The sequence below is a fragment of the Papio anubis genome, chromosome 4 (genome assembly GCF_008728515.1).
Source record: "Papio anubis isolate 15944 chromosome 4, Panubis1.0, whole genome shotgun sequence".
Classification (NCBI taxonomy): Eukaryota; Metazoa; Chordata; class Mammalia; order Primates; family Cercopithecidae; genus Papio; species Papio anubis.
In genome coordinates this window covers 128,208,348-128,226,324 of record NC_044979.1, presented here as the reverse complement: position 1 = coordinate 128,226,324, position 17,977 = coordinate 128,208,348, and the positions used below count along the sequence as shown (strand labels likewise).

The 17,977-nt window shown below is 45.7% G+C and overlaps 1 long non-coding RNA gene across 2 annotated transcripts in view; it reads right to left on the bottom strand.

Moving 5' to 3' along the window:
• Window positions 1–17,977, bottom strand: part of LOC101009158 — a 66,128-nt gene that overhangs the window by 6,515 nt on the left and 41,636 nt on the right. The window contains exons 8-9 of one of the 2 annotated variants that reach the window (XR_004183043.1): window positions 16,208–16,272; window positions 3,148–3,212 (exon numbers count right to left, since the gene is read on the bottom strand). This is a non-coding gene — a long non-coding RNA (uncharacterized LOC101009158). Of the gene's footprint in view, window positions 1–3,147; window positions 3,213–5,425; window positions 5,460–16,207; window positions 16,273–17,977 lie in introns of those variants that run through there. The other variant, XR_004183044.1, reaches the window with a different exon arrangement.

Genomic DNA, 17,977 nt, shown 5'->3' with positions numbered 1-17,977 from the left:
TCACTGCAAGCTCCGCCTCCCGGATTTATGCCATTCTCCTGCCTCAGCCTCCCGAGTAGCTGGGAAGGCGCCCACCACCTCGCCCGGCTAGTTTTTTGTATTTTTTAGTAGAGATGGGGTTTCACCGTGTTAGCCAGGATGGTCTTGATCTCCTGACCTCGTGATCCGCCCGTCTTGGCCTCCCAAAGTGCTGGGATTACAGGCTTGAGCCACTGCGCCCGGCCCCTCTTTCTTTTATAAAGACCCTTGTGATTGCTGGGCATGGTGGCTCTCACCCATAATACTAACACTCTGGGAGGTCAAGGCAGGAGGAACACCTGAGGCCCAAAGTTTGAAACTAGCCTGAACAACATAGTGGGACCCCACCTCTAGAAAAAAATGAAAACAAATGTTAGCTGGATGTGGTGTGTGCCTGTAGTCCCAGCTACTTAAGAAGCTGAGGTGAGACGATCACTTTAGCCCAGGAGTTTCAGATCAGCCTGGGCGACATAACTAAATTTCATCTCTACAAAAATGAGCTGGGCATGGGTGACATGCATGTGTAGTCCCAGCTACTTGGGAAGCTGAAGTGGGAGGATCCCTTGAGCTCAGGAGGTCAAAGCTATAGTGAGCTATGATCACATCACTGCACTCCAGCCTGGATGACACGGGGAGATTCTGTCTCAGGAAGAAAAGAAAAATATATTTGGTCTCTGTCCCTGGTTGCTGGTACAGAGCTTCTAAAGCTTTTATAAAGACCTCAGTGATAGAGGTGATAGGAGCATCTTTTGTTTTAATATTTGGTCTTGGTCCCAGGTTTCTAACACAAGAGCCTCTAAGAACTCTGGGATCTCCAGCATGATAAGAATGCATTTGGGGATGTTGTTGAGATGAATGGGTGACTGCAAGCTCCTAGATCTCTTCAGGAGGAGGGCTGACTGCCAGAGGAAGCAACCAGATGATTAGAGGCTTGGAACTTTCAGCCTCACCCGCTTAACTCCAGGAGGCAAGTGGGGCTGGAGATCGACTTAATCACCAATGGCCAAGGATTTTATCAATCGTGCTTGCATAATAAAGCCTCCATAAACACCCTAAACAACAGGATTTGCAGAGCTTCCAGGGTTGCTGAACACAGGAGATGCTGGGAGGGTAGCATGTTCAACAGAGTGCATGGGAGCTCTGTGCCCCTCCAAACTTACCTTGCCCTGGACATCTTTCTTTTCTTTTTTTTGAGAGGGTCTGGCTCTTTTGTCCAGGCTAGAGTGCAGTGGCACAATCTCAGCTCACTACAACCTAAGCCTCTCCAGTCCCCAGCTCAAGGCATCCTCTCACCTCAGCTTCCCTGTAGCTGGAACTACAGGTGCACAACACCACACCTGGCTATTTTTTTTTTTTTTTTCGTAGAGACAGGTTTTCATCATATTGCCCAGGGTAGTCTCAAACTCCTGAGGTTAAGTGATCTTCCCACCTCAGCCTCCCAAAGTGCTGGGATTACAGGCATAAGCCACCACATCCAGCATGTACATCTCTTTCACTGGCTGTTTCTGAGATGTATCCTTTACAATGAACCAGTAATAGGAAATGAACTGGCTCGATGCGGTGGCTCACATCTGTAATCCCAGCACTTTAAGAGGCTGAGGTGGGAGGATCGCTTGAGCCCAGGAATTTGTGGCCAGACTGGGCAACATAACAAGACCCCATTTCTACGAAAAATAAAAGAAATTAATTAGCCAGATGTAGTGGTGCAGACGTGTAGTCTCAGCTAATAGGGAGGCTGAGGTGGGAGGACCACTTGAGCCCAGGCAGTCGAGGCTGCAGTGAGCTATGACTGCACCACTGCACAACAGCCTGGGCGATAAAATGAGACCCTGTCTCTCAGAAAAAAATAAACTGTTTTTCTGAGTTCTGTAAACTGTTCTAGCAAATTATTAAACCCAAGAAGGCGGTCATGGGAACCCCTGATTTATAACAGATTGGTCAAAAGTACAGGTGACAACCTAGGACTTGCCACTGGCATCTGAAATGAGGGTGGTCTCGTGGGACTGAGCCCCTCATCTGTGGGGTCTGTGCCAACTCCAGGTAGTGTCAGAATAAAGTTGTGGGATACCCAGTTAATATCCAGAGCATTGGAGAATTTGGTGTAGAAACTCCACACACACATTCAGTCAGAAGTGTGTGAGGAGAGACAAACACAGGCTTTTCTTTCACCTGTCTACCTGCTTAACTGCATAGGAGAGGCAACACGTGGTGCTCATGAACAAAGCAAGCATTAAAGTCAGACCAGACCCGACATTTGACTCAGTCTTAATATCCAGGCAAGCTTGGGCAAATCACTCATTATCCCTAAGTCTTTATCACTTCATTCATAAAATGGGGATAACTGTGGCATCTGCCTGTGATTTTATGAGAACTAATGAAATACTATGCTTGGTGTTAGTGTGATCATTATACCTATTCCAAACTATCTGACAAGGACAGTGATGCATGATAACATCAACAGATTAGAAATTGTAATGAGGGCCGGGCGCGGTGGCTCACGCCTGTAATCCCAGCACTTTGGGAGGCTGAGGTGGGCGGATCACAAGGTCAGGAGATCGAGACCACGGTGAAACCCCGTCTCTACTAAATATACAAAAATTAGCCGGGCGTGGTGGCAGGCACCTGTAGTCCCAGCTACTCAGGAGGCTGAGGCAGGAAAATGGCGTGAACCCGGGAGGCGGAGCTTGCAGTGCAGCCGAGATCGTGCCACTGCGCTCCAGCCTGGGCGACAGAGCGAGACTCTGTCCCAAAAAAAAAAAAAGAAAGAAATTGTAATGAGTTCTCTCAGGCAAAATTCCATACAAGCAAATTACTGTCTCTCCAAAGCATTCCCACCATACTTAATTCACCATTCCCTGAACAAAATGTGCCATCTTCATTGTCCAGGTCTTTACAGTGTTGGTTTCCCTGCCTGGGCAGCTCCCTCCATCCCATCCCAGCCCGTTCCCCATCTCTCCACCTCCCCCTTCCCTCCCCACTCTCATACAACTCTTCCTCATCTTTCAGGACCCGGCTTCAATGTCACCTTAACTGGAAGCTTCTGTCACCCTCCAGAAGAGCTTCCCATTGCACTTGATGCATGCACTGTTATTTGATCATTTCTGAGTCATAGTCCAAGTCTTTTTGTACCTGAATAACATGTTGCCCAGTCAGTCTCTCTTCCTGGATTCTGAAGTCTTTCATGGTAGATCCAGCTAGAAGTGACAAAAAGACATTCTTTTGAAAAAGAGGGATGACACAGACAGACATAAGTTCTTAAATGTTTTAAATGGTACGTGAAATTTTAACAAAATTCAAAGGCTTGTGGGGAACACTTCGGAGGAAAAGTTACTAGGAATGTTATAAAGGGTTAATTTATATTTGATTGTACTTTATTTTATTTTATTTTTCGAGACAGAGTCTCATTCTGTCACCTAGGCTGGAGTGCAGTGGTACAATCAGGGCTCACTGCAGTCTCAACCTCCTGGTCTCAAGTAATCTCACTTAATCTTTATTTGGTTTAAGAAACTCAGTCTTGGTTGAGCATGGTGGCTTATGCCTATAATCTCAGCATTTTGGGAGGCTGAGAGGGGTATATTACTTGAGTCAAGCAGTTTGAGATCAGCCTGGGCAACATATTAAGACCCTGTCTCTACCAAAAAAACAGAGTGAATTTGTGGAAGACAATTTTTCCACAGACTGGGGGTGGAGGGAATTATTTCAGGATGATTCAAGTGTATTACATATATTGTGCACTTTATTTCTATTATTATTACATTGTAATATATAATGAAATAATTATACAACTCACTATAACATAGAATCAGTGGCATCTCTGAGCTTGTTTTCCTGCATCAAGACTGTCCATGTGTGGTGACGGGAGACAGTGACAGATCATCAGACATTAGATTCTCATAAAGAGCGTGCAACCTAGATCCCTCACATGCAAAGTTCACAACAGGGTTCGTGCTTCTATGAGAATCTAATGCTCCTGCTGATCTGACAGGACATGGAGCTCAGGTGGTCATGTGAGTGATGGGAGCGGCTATAAATACAGATGAAGTTTCCCCTCACTTGCTGCTCACCTCTGGCTCTGTGGCCCTGTGGTTGGAGACCCCTGCTTGAGTGCATTCAAAGGGATCCATCCTATGCCATTCTTCAGAGTCATCTTTACTGCCATCATGGTCAAATGTAGCACCCCTAAGCTCACACAGCATATGCCTCAGGTGGCATTTCATCACAATCAACAGTAAGTGGTAGCTTGAGTCATTGTGAGGTCAGTTCCTGGAAATCACCAGCATCCCATGTCCCACTGGCAAGGAGCTCAGCACTGCTCTGTGGATAACGAAATCCATGCCCAAATCCCATCTGTGTGGGTCTATCTCCTGGTATCCTTCCTAGCATCAATTCTGTATTTGTAGGAGTCCAATCAGGAGACATAAACCACTCAAAAGTTTAAACTAGAATGGGCACGGTGGCTCAAACCTGTAATCCTAGCACTTTGGGCGGCCAAGGTGGGTGGATCGCTTTGAGCTTAGGAGTTTGAGACCAAACTGGGAAACAGGACGAAACTCTGTCTCTACAAAAAACACAAAAATTAGGCGGGTGTGGTGGTACATACCTGTAATCCCAGCTACTTGGGAGGCTGAGGCAGAAGAATTGCTTTAGCCTGGCAAGTGAAGGTTGAAGTGAGCAGAGATTGTGCCACTGCACTCCAGCCTGGGCGACAGAGTAAAATCCGGTATCAAAAAATAAAAGAAAAAATATATATGTAAATTTAATATATAAAGTATTAAATTTTGGCTGGGCGCAGTGGCTCACGCCTATAATCCCATGACTTTGGGAGGCCGAGGCAGGCAGATCACCTGAGGTCAGGAGTTAGAGACTTGACCAACAAGGAGAAACCCCATCTCTATGAAAAATACAAAATTAGCTGGGTGTGGTGGAGCATGCCTGTGATTCCAGCTACTTGGGAGGCTGAGGCAGGAGAATTGCTTGAACCTCGGAGGCGGAGGTTGCGGTGAGCCGAGATTGTGCCATTGCACTCTAGCCTGGGCAACAAGAGCAAAACTGCATCTCAAAAAAAAAAAAAAAAAAAAAAAAGGTATTAATTTTAACAGAGGATCAGCATAATGAGGGACACTCTAGCACAAAGTAAACACAAAGTAAATATAGAACCAGCAGAGGCCAGGCATAGTGGCTCAAGCCTGTAATCCCAGCAATTTGGGAAGCCTAGGCAAGAGGATCGCTTGAGGCCAGGAGTTGGAGACCAGCCTGTGCAACATAGTGAGACCCTGTGTCTACCAAAAAAAGAAAAAAATTAGCCAGGTGTGGTCGTGGTGCATACCTGTAGTTCCAGCTACTTGGAGTCTGGGGTGGGAGGACCCCTTGAGCCTGGGAAGTCTAGGCTACAGTGAGCCAAGATCATGCCATTGCACTCCTGGGCAATAGTGAGACCCTGTCTTAGAAAGAAAAAAAAAAGAAAAGAAAGTGCTAATCCCCCTACGGGAATCTCCTCTTCTCCTGCCTTCTCTGGAACCTCACTTGTCAGTTCTTCCTCCCACTTCCCCGTATCATTAACCTATCCCCCGCTTTTAGCTCCTTCCCACCATCATTTAAACTAATCAAACTTCTTATATTTTAAAAAACTTTCCCTAAACTCAGTGTTTCCCCTGCTTCAGGTCTCCAGTACACCCACTGAGCCATCTGCTTTCCCTGATGCCTTCTCTACACAGCAGCCTGGACCACATCTCTAATCCATGAATCTCATTATGTTACTCTTCCCCCATTTACATCACTCCTCCTTGCCTCAGGGATTAAGTCCAAACTCCTTAACAGCCCCTGCTCTGCCCTGCATTCCAAGGCAGACTCACTGCTCTTGCCCCTCTCCATTTTACCTGCTGTGGAGTCCAACTGAGCCTCATCTGCCCCCTGAATGCCCACTCTCACTCCTCTGGGAGGCTCTGAAGTGGGTGATGCCCTCTGCTTAGAATACGCTTCCCCTTAAACCTCTACTCTCTTCCTGGGTAGCTTCGGCTCCCCTGTCACTTCTCTGCTTTGGCATCACCTCCTCACGGAAGACTTCCTTGACTCCCCAGATTCTCAGGAGTATGGGAGGTGAGGTGCTCCTCCCATATATGAATGGAGATTAGGGAGTATGTGTTATTCATGTTTAATTCACCAGTGCTTAGCTCAGTACCTGGCACAAAATAGTCACTGTGGTGGCCAAGGTAACAACAGCCCCCCCACCCCCCAGCAATAGCTCATGTCCTATGTTACACTGCACAAATACATAGGAAGGGGAATTAAGAGTGCAGATGGAATTAATGTTGCTATCAGCTGACCTTAAAACAAGATTATCTGGCAGTATCTGGGTGAGCCCATGTAATTACAAGTGTTCCTTAAATGTGGAAAAGGGAGGCAGAAGGTTAAGAACCAGAGATAGTGGGCACAATGGCTCATGCCTGTATTACCAATACTTTGGGAGGCCAAGACAGGAAAATCCCTTGAGTCCAGGAGTTCAAGGCCAGCCCTGACAACATAGTGAGGCCTCATCTCTACAAAAAACCCCAAAATTCCCCAAGTGTCATGGTGCTTACCTGTAGTCCCAGCTACTGGGAAGGATGAAGTGGGAGGGTCACTTGAGACTGGGAGTTTGAGGCTACAATGAGCCATGATTGGACCACTGAACTCCATCCTGAGTGACAGGGCAAGGTCCTGTTTCTAAAGAAAAAAACGACATTGGAATCAGGGTCCCCTCCATCCTAAGGTGCCTACAAGGCATCTCTCTCTGCAAACGAGTAAACATCATCCTCCAACTCCTCACAGAGTGGAGCAGCAGGAAAACTCCCTCACCTCATTTCTGTGTGGCTTGGGAGGCCTGGACAGCCCAATAACCAGCTCCTTGCTGATGAAGCAATCAGGAAATGGCTCGAGTTGAGTTAAGGAGAATTTGGATCCTTCTTTTGGTTCTCAATAGGCAGGGTAGGGGCCAGGCATGGTGGCTCATACGTGTAATCCTTGCACTTTGGGAGGCCACGGTGAGAGGATCGCTTGAGGCCAGGAGCTCAAGACCAGCCTGGACAACACAGCAAGACCCGGGTGGCATGCACCTGTAGTCCCCACTACTTGGTAGAATGAGGTAGGAGGGTTGATCACTTGATCCCAGGAGTTTCAGGCTTCAGTGAGCCATAATGGCTTACCACTGCACTCCATAATGCACTGTTCCATAATGGGCACCACTGCACTCCAGCCTGGGTGACAGAGCCAGACGATGTCTCAAAAAGTGACAAAAAAAAAAAAAAAAAAAAAAAAAAAGAGAGAGAGAGAGAGACTATAGGCAGCCACCGCCACATCTGGCTAATTTTTAAATATTCTGTAGAGACGAGGTCTTGCTAGGTTGCCCAGGCTGGTCTAAAACTCCTGGCATCAGGCCAGGCGCAGTGGCTCATGCCTGCAATCCCAGCACTTTGGGAGGCCAAGGCAGGCAAATCACCTGAGGTCAGTAGTTCAAGATCAGCCTGGCCAACACGGCGAAACCCCATCTCTACTAAAAATACAAAAATTGGCCAGGCAGTAGTGGCATGTGCCTGTAATCCTAGGTACTAAGGAGGTTGAGGCAGGAGAATCACTTGAACCCAGGAGGCGGAGGTTGCAGTGAGCCAAGATCGTGCCACTGCATGCACTCTACCCTGAGTGACAAAGTGAGACTCTGTCTCAAAACAAACAAATACAAACAAACAAACAAACAAAAAACCTCCTGGCATCAAGAGATCTTCCTGTCTCAGCCTCCCAATGCTGTGGGTTTATATTTTTTTTTCCAGTATAATTGAAGACACTTGTTCTTATATGGCTTTAAGAGATAAAGAAAAAAAAAAACAGATAATAACAAATGTTGGTGAAGGCCGGGCATGGTAGCTCAGCCTGTAATTCCAGAACTTTGGGAGGCTGAGGTGGGCAGATCACTTGAGGCCAGGAGTAAGAGACCAGCCTGAGCAACATGGTAAAACTCCGTCACTACAAAAACATATAAAAATTAGCCAAGCATGGTGGCATGCACCTGTAATTTTCAGCTACTCAGAAGGCTGAGATGAGAAAATCACTTGTGCCTGGGAGATCAAGGTTGCAGTGAACTGTGATGGCATCACTGTGCTGCAGCCAGAGAGACAGAACAAGCCTCTGTCTAGAAAAAAACAAAAATGTCAGCGAAGATGTGGAGGAATTGGAACTCACATACATTACTGGTGGGAACATAAAATCATGTAACCACTTTGGGTATTTCTTTTCATGTCATTTTAATTGGATTTTTTAAAAAAATCAAGATAAGGTCTCACTATCTTGCCCAGGCTGATCTTGAACTTGTGGGCTCAAGTAATCCTCCCAGCTGAGCCTCCTGAGTAGCTGGGACTACGGGTGTGAGCCATTGCACCCAACTGGTGTAGCCACTTTAGAAAACAAACTGTCAGTTTCTCAAAAGGCTAAATATACAGTCATCATATAATACCACAATTTCACTCCTAGGCATATATCCCAGAGAAATAAAAATATATATCCACACAAAAACTTGTACAGCAATCTTCACAGCACCATTATTCATAATGGCTAACACACGGAAACAACCCAAATGTCCACCAACTGATGAACAGATAAACAAAATGCAGTGTGTCTCTACCACGGAGTATTATTCAGTCATAGAAGGAATGAAATATTGATACACACTATGACATAAAGGAACTTTGAAAACACTGCTAAGAGGGAAAAAAGCCACAAAAGATCACGTATTGTACAATTCTATTTGTCCAGATTAGGAAATTCTACAGCGACAAAAAATGAATCAATGGTTGCCTAAGGCTGGGGGCCAAGGCAGGTGGGGGGAGTAGGAGGTAGTGGCTAAGGGGTACGGATTTCTCTATAGGGTAATGAAAGGTTCTAAAAGTGACTGTGGTGATCGATGCACAGCTCTGGGAATACTCTAAAACCTACTGAATTGCAGATTTCAATAAATAAATAAATGGAAGGGTACGTGAATCATATTTTAATAAAGCTATTATTTAAAAAATAAGCGGCTGGGCACAGGTGGTCATACCTGCCTGTAATCCCAGCATTTTGGGAGGCTGAGGCAGGAGTTTGAGTCTAGTCTGAGAAACCTAGCAAGATCCCATCTCTATGATAAAAAATAAAAAAATTAGCTGGGCATGGTGGCACACGTCTGTAGTCCCAGCTACTTGGGAGACTGAGGATTGCTTAAGCCCAGGAGTTTGAGGCTACAGTGAACCATGATCATGTCACTGTACTGCAGCCTGGGCGACAGAGCAAGACCCTGTCTCTAAAAAGGAAAGAAAAGAAATACAAGTTTTTTTGTTTTGTTTTGTTTTGTTTTGTTTTTTGAGATGGAGTCTCGCTCTGTCGCCCAGGCTGGAGTGCAGTGGACAATTTCGACTCACTGCAAGCTCCACCTCCTGGGTTCACGCCATTCTCCTGCCTCAGCCTCCCAAGTAGCTGGGACTACAAGTGCCGGCCACCATGCTCGACTAATTTTTTGTATTTTTAGTAGAGACGGGGTTTCACCGTGTTAGCCAGGATGGTCTCGATCTCCTGACCTTGTGATCCACCCGCCTTGGTCTCCCAAAGTGCTGGGATTACAGGTGTGAGCCACCGCGCCCAGCAGAAATACAAGTTTTTATCACTTTGTGAGTATAGTCAAGTTTGAGGAGAAATAGACAAGAATAAAAGAGCACTGAATAATGAGAGTAAGTGGCTGGTTAGGCCCAGTTGCTAGCTAAGTTGCTTCTGAAAAATTCATTAGTAAAGTTACAGCTCTAGGGACAGTCATGCAGTCAAAGAATGAATGCTAAATTCATTACAAATGCCGATGGTCTTTCTTTACATGCCTTCTAGTGAAAAACTCCTAAGTGCCTAAATAGCAAGTCTGCAATGATAGCAGCTGTTTATTAAAGACTACAAAAAAGAAATGGAGGCTGGGCATGGTAGCTCATGCCTGTAATCCCTGCACTTTGGGAGGCTGAGGCAGGCAGATCACCTGAGGTCAGGAGTTCAAGACCAGCCTGGCCAACATGGTGAAACCCCATCTCTACTAAAAATACAAAAATTAGATGGGTGTGGTGGCAGGCGCCTTAATCTCAGCTACTCAGGAGGCTGAGGCCTGAGAATTGCTTGAACCCAGAAGGTGGAGGTTGCAGTGAGGCAAAATTGCGCCATTGCACTCCAGCCTGGGCGACAAAAGCAAGACACTGTCTTTTTATTTTATTTTATTTTATTTTTGAGACGGAGTCTCGCTCTGTCGCCCAGGCTGGAGTACAGTGGCCGGATCTCAGCTCACTGCAAGCTCCGCCTCCCGGGTTTATGCCATTCTCCTGCCTCAGCCTCCCGAGTAGCTGGGACTACAGGCGCCCGCCACCTCGCCCGGCTAGTTTTTTTGTATTTTTTAGTAGAGACGGGGTTTCACCATGTTAGCCAGGATGGTCTCGATCTCCTGACCTCGTGATCCGCCCGTCTCGGCCTCCCAAAGTGCTGGGATTACAGGCTTGAGCCACCGCGCCCGGCCTTGTCTTTTTATTTTTTAAAGCATCTTTTTCAAGAATGACATAGTGTTTCATGATAAAGAAGCCTTAATTTTGCATTTGTTCAAGTATTGATTCCATTTAGCAAATATGACAACAGACTTGGATAAAGTGCAAACAACACAATTTCATTTTCTCCTTAATCAAAACTGATTAGGTAGTCTAATATCAATTCTGATCTTATTAAAAACTGATAAGATAAAAAAATTAGGGAATGATGGAGCCAATAAGATGTTACAACCTGTTCCAAGGAGAATTCCAAAACCCACACATATCTGAGACCATTAAGTATGATGAAATATATTTGATTACTATATTTAAAAATAAACTGATTATATAGCCAATAACAATTGGGCAGGGGTCTCCTCATCCACAGCCACACAATGCGGCTCTGCGGTTGCAAGGCCTGCATGGCCTAGAAGGGACTGCTCTGAGGCCGGGCGCGGTGGCTCAAGCCTGTAATCCCAGCACTTTGGGAGGCCGAGACGGGCGGATCACGAGGTCAGGAGATCGAGACCATCCTGGCTAACACGGTGAAACCCCGTCTCTATTAAGAAATACAAAAAAACTAGCCGGGCGAGGTGGCGGGCGCCTGTAGTCCCAGCTACTCGGGAGGCTGAGGCCGGAGAATGGCGTAAACCTGGGAGGCGGAGCTTGCAGTGAGCTGAGATCCGGCCACTGCACTCCAGCCTGGGTGACAGAGCGAGACTCCGTCTCAAAAAAAAAAAAAAAAAAAAAAAAAGAAGGGACTGCTCTGACTTAAAATTTCACTTCATTCATATTTGTCTTTTGAGACAGGGTCCTGCTCTGTCACCCAGGCTGAAGTGCAGTGGTATAATCATAGATCACTACAGCTTTGACCAACTAGGCTCAAGAGATCATCCTGCCTCAGCTGCACCAGTACCTGGGAATACAGGCAAGTATCACCATATCAGGCTTTTTAAAAAAAATTTTTATATAGAGAGAAGTCTTGCTATGAGCTGGCCTCAAACTCCTAGCCTCAAGAGATCTGCCCACCTCAGCCTCCTGAGTAACTGGGGTCATAGGTACACACTACCATGCCCGGCTATATTTATTTTATTTTATTACATTTCTTTTTTTCATTTTTGTAGCGAGGAGGTCTTGCTATGTTGCAAGGCTGTTCTCGAACTCATGGCCTTGAAACATACGCCCATCTCTGCCTCTCAAACTGTTGGAACTATAAGTGTGAGCCACTGCACCTGGCCTGACTTGAGATTTCTTTAATCTAGCATCCTTTACTTGGTAGGATTGGGAAAGGCAGCAGTGTTTTTTAAAATTACTTAATAATTCAATTAGAACCAAACTCAACCTTGACTCCTGCCTTCTCTCACAGCTCACATTCAGTCTGTCAGGAAATCCTATTGACTGACTTCATCTTCCACCTGAATATTGCCACACTTTAGACCCCCTGCTTCTACCCAAATCTTCCCACAGTCTTTCTCAACTCAGCAGCCAGGGAGGTGCTTTTAAATCAGGAAAAAGATCACGTTGCTTCTCTGCTGAGAACCGCCCCACCCCACCCCCCACCCCCACGGTTCCCATTTCGGTCAGAGTAAAAGCCAAAGCCCCAGCAATAGCCTTCAGTGCTTACACGATCTGTACTGATCCCAGCCCAGCAACTCCCTGGCTCCTCCCCTACTTCTCTCTCTGTATCTCTTTGCCCCTCTGGCCTCCTTCCAGAGCCTCAGACACACCAGGGAGTTTCCTCCTAATGCCTTTATCCTGTTGACTCAGCCTACAGTGCTCTTCTCTCAGCACCTTGGCCAGCTCCATCACCTGCTTCAAACTTTTGCTCAATTTTCACTTATGAGGCCAACCCTGACCATTCTACTTAACATTGCCATCTGTCCCCATTCCCACCATGCTCCTTTCTTTCTTTTTCTTTTTCTTTCTCCTTCCTTTCCTTTCCTTTCCTTCTTTCTTTCTTTTCTGACAGGGTCTTGCTCTATTGCCCAGGTTGAAGTACAGTGGTGCAATCACAGCTCACAGCAACCTCAACCCCTTAGGCTTAAACAATCCTCCAGGCTCAGTCACCCTAGGAGCTGAGACTACAGGTGCATGCCACAACACTTGGCAAATTTTTTTTTTTTTTTTTTTTTTGAGACAGTCTTACTCTGTCGCCTAGGCTAGAGTGCAATGGCGTGATCTTGGCTCACTGCAACCTCTGCCTCCTGGATTCAAGTGATTCTCTGCCTCAGCCTCCCGAGTAGCTGGGATTACAGGTGCCCACTACCACACCCGGCTAATTTTTGTATTTTTAGTAGAGACGCGGTTTCACCATCTTTGCTAGGCTGGTCTTGAACTCCTGACCTCATGATCCACCCCACCTTGGCCTCCCAAAGTGCTGGCATTACAGGCGTGAACCACCGCACCTGGCCTTTTCTTTAAAATTTTTGTAGACATGAAGTCTCACTATGTTGCCCAGGCTGGTCTTAAGCTCCTGGGCTTGAGCAATCTTCCCACCTCAGCCTCCCAAAGTTCTGGGATTACAGGTATGAGCAACCGCCCCTGGCTTCATGTTCATTTCTTCTTGCGCTGCAACAAACTACCCTATGTTTAGTGGCTTAAAACCCCACAAATCTACCATCTTACAGTTCTGGGGGCCAGAAGCCCAACTAGGTCTATTAAAGCTAAAGACAAGGTGTCAGAGGGGCTGCCTTTTCCAGTTTCTAGAAGCCACCCCCATTCCTTGACTCACCTTGAAGATGGCCCCTGACTCCATCTTCAAAGCCAGAAGTGCGGCATCTTCAAATCTCCCTCTCTGACCTCTTTTTCCATCACCACATCTTCTTCTCTAATTCTGACTCTCCTACCTCCTTTCTCTTATAAAGATCCTTGTGATTGGTGGGCATGCTGGCTCCCACCTGTAATCCCAACACTTTGGGAGACCAAAGATGAAGGAATGCTTGAGACCAAGAGTTCAAGATCAGCCTGGGCAACACAGCAAGACCTTGTCTTTACAAAATTAAAATTAAAATCAGCTGGGCATGGTGATGCATGCCTGTAGTCCCAGCTACTGGAGAGGCTAAGGTGGGAGGATTGTTTTAGCCTAGGAGGTCAAGGCTGCAGTGAGCTATGATCACATCACTGCACTCCAGCCTGGGTGGGAGAGTGAGACTCTGTCTCAAATATAAGAAAAGAAATATATATTTGGTTTTTGCCCCGGTTCCTGGCACAAAGTTTCTAAAGCTCTTATAAAGTCCTTAGTGGGGCCGGGCGCGGTGGCTCAAGCCTGTAATCCCAGCACTTTGGGAGGCCGAGACGGGCGGATCACGAGGTCAGGAGATCGAGACCATCCTGGCTAACCCGGTGAAACCCCGTCTCTACTAAAAATTACAAAAAACTAGCCGGGCGAGGTAGCGGGCGCCTGTAGTCCCAGCTACTCGGGAGGCTGAGGCAGGAGAATGGTGGGAACCCGGGAGGCAGAGCTTGCAGTGAGCTGAGATCCGGCCACTGCACCCCAGCCTGGGCGACAGAGCGAGACTCCGTATCAAAAAAAAAAATATAAAAAAAAAAAATAAAGTCCTTAGTGATAGAGGTAATAGGAGCATCTTCTGTTTTAATTTTTGGTCTTAGTCCCAGGTTCCTGACACAAGGGCCTCTAAGTTCTTTCAGATCGCAGCATGGTAAGAAAGCATGTGGGATGCTGTTGAAATGCCTGGGTGGCTGGAAGCTCCTAGACTACTTCAGAAGGGCTGGTTGCCAGAGGAATCAACCACATTTTTTTTTTTAAACGGAGTTTGGCTCTCGTAGCCCAGGCTGGAGTGTAATGGGATAATCTCGGTTCACTACAACCTCCACCTCTGGGCTTCAAGTGATTCTCCTGCCTCAGCCTCCTGAGTAGCTGGGATTACAGGCATGTGCCACCATGCCTAGCTAATTTTTGTATTTTTAGTAGAGACGGGATTTCTTCATGTTGGTCAGGCTGGTCTTAAACTCCTGACTTCAGGTGATCTGCCCACTTTGGCCTCCCAAAGTGCTGGGATTACAGGCATGAGCCACCGTGCCTGACCCCAACCACATTTTTTGAGGCTTGGAAATTTCAGTCTCACCCACTGAGCTCCAGGAGGCAAAAGGGGCTGGAGATTGACTTAACCACTAACGGCCAATGATTTTATCAATCATGCCTCCATAAAAACCCTAAACAACAGGATTTGGAGAGCTTCTGTGTTGCTGCACATGAGGAGGTGCTGGCAGGGTAGTGTGCCCAAGAGAGGGCATGGAAGCTCTGTGACCCTCCCCACTTGCCTTGCCCTGTGCATCTCTTTCATTGGCTGTTTCTGAGATGTAGCCTTTACATTGAACCAGTAATAGAAAATAAACTGGCCAGATGTGGTGTCTCATGCCTGTAATCCCAGCACTTTCAGAGGCAGAGGTCGGGGAATCACTTGAGCCCAGGAATTTGAGAACAGCCTGGGCAATGTAACAAGACTCCATCTATACAAAAAAAAAAAAATAAATTAGCCAGATGTGGTGGTGGGAAACTTGTAATTCCAGCTACTTGAGAGGCTGAAGCAGGAGAATCACTTGAGCCCTGGAGGTTGAGGTATCAATGAGCTATGATTGCACCACTGCACTCGAGCCTGGGCAATAGAGCAAGACCCTGTCTCTTAAAAAAAAAAAAAAGAAAAGAAAAACTGTTTTTCTAAGCTCTGTGAGTTGTTCTAGCAAATAATTCAACCTAAGAAGAAGGTCATGGGAACCCCTGATTTCTAACTGGTTGGTCAAAACACAGGTGACAACCTAGGACTTGCAACTGGCATCTGAAGTGAGGGTGGTCTCGTGGGACTGAGCTCCTAATTTGTGGGGTCTGCACTAACTCCAGGTAGTGTCAGAATGGAATTGTGGGATACGCAGTTGGTATCCAGAGAGTTGGAGAATTGGTGTAGAAGCTCTGCACACACATTTGGTCAGAAGTGTGTGAGTAGAAACATGGATTTTTCTCTCACCTGTCTACCTGCTTAACTGCATAGGAGAGACAATGCATGGTGCTCATGGAAAAAGCAAGCATTAAAGTCAAACAAGACCCAATATTTGACTCAGTCTTAATATCCAGGTGAGCTTGGGCAAATCACTTATTATCCCCAAGTCTTCATCATTTTGTGTGTAAAATGGGGATAACTGTGGCACCTACCTGTGATTTTGCGAGAACTAATGAAATACTATGCTTGATGTTATTGTGATTATTATACCTACTCCAAACTATCTGACAAGGACAGTGATGCATGATAACATCAACAGATTAGAAATTGTAATGAGTTCTCTCAGGCAAAATTCCATACAAGCAAATTACCGTCTCTCCAAAGCATTCCCACCATACTTAATTCACCACTCCCTGAACAAAATGTGCCATCTTCATTGTCCAGGTCTTTACAGTGCTGGTTTCCCTGCCTGGGCAGCTCCCTCCATCCCATCCCAGCCCATTCCCCATCCCTCCACCTCCCCCTTCCCTCTCCACTCTCATACAACTCTTCCTCATCTTTCAGGACCTGGCTTCAATGTCACCTTAACTGGAAGCTTCTCTCACCCTCCGGAAGAGCTTCCCATTGCACTTGATGCATGTACTGTTATTTGACCATTTTTGAGTCATAGTCCAAGTCTTTTTGTACCTGAATAAGATGTTGCCCAATCAGTCTCTCTTCCTGGTCTCTGAAGTCTTTCATGGTAGATTCAGCTGGAAGTGACAAAAAGACATTCTTTTTTTTTTTTTTTTTTAAAGAGGGATGACACAGACAGACATCAGTACTTAAAAGTTTTAAATCATATGTGAAAAGCAAACAAAATTCAAGGGCTTCTAGGAAAAACGTAGGAGGGATGGTGTCACTGGGAATATGATAAAGGGTTAATTTTTAGTTTATTTTGTTTTTTGAGAAAGGGTCTTGCTCTGTCGCCTCGACTGTACTGCAGTGGTGCAATCACAGCTCACTGCAGCCTTAACCTCCCGGGCTTGAGCAATCTTCCCATCTAATTTTTATTTTATTTAAGAAACGCAGTCTTATTCTGTTACCAAAGCTGGAGTGCAGTGGTGTGATCATAGCTTACAAATGCAGCCTCAACCTCCTAGGGTCAAGAGATCTTCTAGTCTCAGCCTCCCCTGTAGCTGGGACTACAGGTGTGCACCACAATGTCAAGCTCATTTTTTTTTTTTAATTTTTAGTAGAGACAAAGTGTCGTTATGTTGACCAGGCTGGTGGTAATCTCCTACCCTCAAGCAGTTCTCCCACCTCAGCCTTCCAGAGTGCTGCGATTACAGGTGTGAGCTGCCACACCTGGCTGAGGGGGTTAATTTTTAATTATATAAAGAGCTCAAAGCAAATATTAGAAGGAGCCTAAATGCCTACAGCAGTTGACTTATAAATTGTGATACATCCATATAATAAAATATTATGCAACCATGAAAAGGATTTAAAGCAATAGGTATTGGCATAGATGTCCACAAAATATGAAAATGTGAAGTGACGTCCAATTAGCCTATATGTATCTTGAAGAATATGGCCCATTTTCACAATAGCAATTATTTCCTGAGATAAAATTGTGGGTCTAAAGAGTAAAGGAAATTTTTCACTTCTTTATTTAAAAATATTTACTATTTTTATAATTTAATGAGATTAAACAAATAGATCATCAAATTAGCAAAATACACATTAACTCTATAAATAAATGGAAAAGACACAGACAGCCCAGGCATGGTGGCTCACACTTACAATACCAAGCACTTTGGGAGAGGGTGGTGGGAGGATTGTTTGAGGCCAGGAGTTCTAGACCAGCCTGGGAAACATAGCAAGACGTTGTCTCCACTAAAAATAAAAAATAAAAATAGCCAGACATGGTGGCATGTGCCTATAGTCCCAGCTACTGAGGTGGAAGGATCACTTGAGTCCAGGAGGTCAAGGCTGTGGTGAGTTGAGACTCTGCCTGGGCCACTACACTCAAGCCTGGAAGACACAGTGAGACTTAGTCTCAAAAAAAAAAAGAAAGACAATAAAGAAATAAAGCTAATAAGCTAACAAAAGAAAAGATATTAAAATGTGACAAACAGGACGGGCACGGTGGCTCATGCCTGTAATCCCAGCACTTTGGGAGGCTGAGGTGGGTGGATCATGAGTTCAGGAGTTCAAGACCAGCCTGATGAGTATGGTGAAACCCCATCTCTACTAAAAATGCAAAAATTAGTCAGGCATGGTGGCAGGCACCTGTAATCCCAGCTATTCAGGAGGCTGAGGCAGGAGAATTGCTTGAACCTGGGAGGCAGAGGTTGCAGTGAGCCAAGATCATGCCACTGCACTCCAGCCTGGTGACAGAGCAAGACTCTGTCTCAAAAAAAATAAAAATAAAAATAAAATAAAAAGTGACAAATGAAAATAGTATGAGGTCTTTTA